Source organism: Ursus arctos, unplaced genomic scaffold (assembly GCF_023065955.2).
Source record: "Ursus arctos isolate Adak ecotype North America unplaced genomic scaffold, UrsArc2.0 scaffold_14, whole genome shotgun sequence".
In the NCBI taxonomy this organism is placed as follows: domain Eukaryota; kingdom Metazoa; phylum Chordata; class Mammalia; order Carnivora; family Ursidae; genus Ursus; species Ursus arctos.
In genome coordinates this window covers 21,996,576-22,000,907 of record NW_026622808.1, presented here as the reverse complement: position 1 = coordinate 22,000,907, position 4,332 = coordinate 21,996,576, and the positions used below count along the sequence as shown (strand labels likewise).

General features: G+C 40.7%; 1 pseudogene; it reads right to left on the bottom strand.

The window, feature by feature from the left end:
• Positions 1 to 2,652: 2,652 nt before the first annotated feature.
• Positions 2,653 to 3,667, bottom strand: LOC113247178 (olfactory receptor 7A17-like; annotated as a pseudogene).
• Between the last annotated feature and the right edge of the window lie 665 nt (positions 3,668 to 4,332).

Below are 4,332 nucleotides of genomic sequence, written 5' to 3'. Positions count from 1 at the left end.
GAATGGGAGGACAGGGTAACTGGGTGATGGGTATTAAGGAGGTCATGTGTGGTGATGGGCACTGGATGTTATACGTAACTATTGAATTGTTGAACACTACATCAAAAACTAATGATGCTGACTAAATGAACATAATCATCAATTACTTAATAGACTGATTTTAAAAAAACATAACAAATGAGCAAAGGGAAAATAAGAGCAAAACAAACCAGAAACAGACTCTAATTACAGAGAAAGATCTGATGGTTACCAGAGAGGAGAGGGGTGTGTGGACTGGTTAAATAGGTGATGAAGATTAAGGAGATCACTTGTTATGATGATAAATGGGTGCTTTATGGAAATGTTGAATCACAATATTGTACACCGGAAACTAATATTACACTGTATGTTAACTACACCAGAATAAATTAAAAAATAAAATTAATGGTGAAAAAACAGGCGATGAACTCAAATAGACATTTCTCCAATAAGATACAGTAATGGCTAATTAGCAAGTGAAATATGGGTAACATGCCTATCTTTAGGGAAATGCAACCCAAAACCATAATGTGACACCACTTCACACACACTAGAATGTCTATTTTCAAAGCTAAAACAGAATAAAGAGTTGGTGAGGACATGGGGAAATTGGAACCCTGTGATATTTTGCTGATGAGAATTTAAAAAGTGGCACAACTGCTATGGAAAACTCTCTGCCAGTTCCTCAAAAACTGAAACATGGAATTATCATACGATCCAGTAGTTTCACTTGTGGGTATATTCCTACTTATATGCCCAAAGAATTTATAGCAGTGACAAGAACAGATATTTGTACACCAATTAGAATAAAGCTTTATTTACAGTAGCCAAAATATGGACACAACTCCAACGTCCATCAGCAAAATCACAGATGAACAAAGTGTGGTGAACACATACAGTGGAACATCATTTATCATTCACTCTATTCTGTAAAAAGAATAGAATTCTGGCACAGGCTACAACATGGATGAACCTTGCCAACATTATGTTAAGTGAAAGCAGCAAGACACGAAAGGACAAATATTATACAATTACATCTATGTGAGGCACCTACAGGACTCAGTTTTAGAGACAGAAGGTAAGATGGTGGGAGTCAGGGGCTGGGCAGAGGGGCAATGGGGAGTTAGTGTTCCATGGGGACAAGGGTTCAGTTTGAGACGATGAGAAAGTTCTGTAGATGGATAGAGGTGGTGGCTGTGCAATAGGGAGGAAGTCATTAATGCCACATAAATGACTACTTCTAAATTTTTAAAGTAATACATTTTATACATATTTTACCATGACAAAAAAGGGATGAAAAAAGATGGGCTTACTCTAAAAGAAGGTCAATCCATCAATAGCTTCGTATGGCGTAGAGGAAGGAACCCAAAGTACAAGGAGACAAGGGTATTGTGATGGATTTATGTTGTGTGATTCAATACCTCAACCCCAAAATATACCCAAAACAAGGGTTCAGAGAACATAAAATTAATAAGGTCATTGAGAAATAACTTGGTGAGACTGTAATGGCCTCCATGACAAGCTCTACAGAGCTCTCCCCTGTAGGATACACTTACCATGGACATGCTCCGATTGAAATGGATTGGTCCTGAGGTCAGCCCATCTTGAACTGGCAGTCAATGTCAGCAGTACCAAACCATCTGAACTTTGGTATTCATAGTTCATGTAAGAGTTCATCATTCTCATCTAAACTGTGAGAGCCACAGGGATTTCTCAAAATCACAAATTCTTCATAGAGTCTCCATGAAACAAAAATAATGGGCAGCTTACTAAGGGCCCATCCAATTTGTTGTAACAAAGGAAAACAAAACAAAAATCCCACCTCTAATAATCACAAAGAAAAGAGTGACCATGTCGCCACAATGACAGGTCCTAATCTCTATTTGACTCTCAGACCCGAGATCAATCACTGACCCAGATCTTCAATGGATGGAACCGGTTTCCCCTGAATGAAGATTGTAAAATAGCAACAAACAAAATTTTCCTCCAAATCCAATCCAAAGACTCTAAGGTGATTTGCTGGCCAGGTTACTATGTCCCATGAGTACTGCAATCGGAACTAAAATTGGTAGCTTGAAATTGGGCAAGATGAGGGGTGCCTGGGTGGCACAGTCAGTTAAGCAACTGACACTTGATTTTTGCTAGGTCGTCATCTCAGGTTGATGACCTCGAACAATGCAAAGGACTCCGCATTCAACATGGAGTCTGGTTGAGATTCTCTCCCTCTCCCTCTGCCTAACCCACTCATGCTATCTCCATCCCTCTCTGGAATAAATAAATAAATCTTTTTTTTAACTTAAAAATGATGGACTACAATCAGACTCTTAAATATGGAGAACAAACTAAAGGTTGCTGAAGGGGAGCTGGGTGGGTGGATGGGCTAAACGGGTGATTTGGATTGAGGCGGGCACTTGTTGTGATGCGCACTGGGTGTTGTATGTTAAGTGATGAATCACTGAATTCTATTCCTGAATCTAATATTACATTATCTGTTCACTAACTGGAATTTAAACAAAAACTATTCAAAAAAACTGAAAAAAGAAACAGTTGATCATTATGGATGAAAAAATTAAAGAGACTGAATACTGTAGGAAGATAAACTGCAGATTGTATTTATGTGAACTGATACAAAAATCATGATCTAGGTTGTCGAGGGTTTTGAGCCCTATTACACACACACGTCTTCATCTTGGAACAAAGCATCCTTATATGCAGAGAATGCCTCTCAGCTAAAAGGTTTCTTAGGGCCAGCTTTATGTCTCTGTTCCTCAGACCATAGATGAAGGGGTTCAGCATGGGGGTGACCACCGTGTACATCACTGAAGCTATGGCAGTTGTCCTGGAGTTTTGTGAAGCAGCAGAACTAAGATACACCCCAACGCCTGTACCATAGAATAAGGAGACAATGGAGAGGTGAGACCCACACGTGGAAAATGCTTTATACTTGCCCCCAGAAGATGAAATTTTCAAAATGGAGATTACAATTCTAGAATAAGAGAAAAAGATACCAATGAGTGGAAGAACCCGCAGAAGTCCACTCCCAATATAAATTGCCAGGTCATTGGAGAAGGTATCAGAACAAGCAAGTTGGATCACCTGATTAAGTTCACAGAAAAAGTGAGGGATTTCTAACTGTGTACAAAAAGACAATTGTGAAACCATTAAGTCATGTAATAGAGAGCTGAGAACACTCAATAACCAGGATACCAGAAGCAGGATGCAGCAGAACTTGGGATTCATGATGACCATGTAGTGCAGGGGGTGACAGATGGCCACAAACCGGTCATAGGCCATCACTGTCAAGAGAAAGTTGTCTAATCCCGCAAAGAGCATAAAAAAATACATCTGACTGAGGCAGCCTGCATAGGTGATCACTTTGCTCTGAGTCTGGATGTTCCACAGCATCTTGGGGACGGTGGTGGAGGTGAAACAGATGTCAGAGAAGGACAGGTTGGCAAGGAAGAAGTACATGGGCGTGTGGAGGCGGGAGTCCGTGACAATGGCCAGGATGATGAGCAGGTTCCCACTGAAGGCGACCAGGTATATGGACAGGAACAGCCAAAGGAGCAGTGGCTGCAGTTCTCCCTCCTCCGAAAGTCCCAGGAGGATAAATTCTGAAACAGGAGTTTGATTTCTTTATTCCATGTAACTGCTGAAAACAGCTGGAACAGAGACAAGAGCATAGGAAAGTCACAAGCAGTGAGCCCAGAATTAAAAGAAATGCTGTGATTGGGGTGCCTGGGTGGCTCAGTTAGTTGAACAACCAACTCTTGGTTTCAGCTCAGGTCATGATCTCCTGGCGGTGAGTTCAAGCCCAGCATTGGACTCTATGCTGGGGCCAGAGTCTACTTCAGATTCTCTGACTTCCCGTCTGCCCCGCCCCTGCTTGTGCTTTCTCACTTGTTCTCTCTCAACTAAATAAGTAAATGAATAGATAAATAAATAGATGATAGATATAGATAGATAGATGATAGATGATAGATAGATAGATAGATAGATGATAAATAGATATAGATAGATAGATAGATAGATAGATAGATAGATAGATAGATATAGATAGAGAGATAGATAGATAGATGATAGATAGATAAAAAGAAATGCTGCCATTTGTGTGGCAAAATTTGTTTTTTTCAACATGCGTAATTCATTAATTCTTACACATTGGGGGGAGGAGTTAAGATGGCGGAGGAGTAGGAGACACCGTTTTCAGCCGGTCCCCCGAGTCGAGCTGGATAGGTACCAGACCAGCCTAAACAACCACGGAACCAGCCTGAGACGCAGGAAGACGCATCTGGATCTCTACAAATGAACATC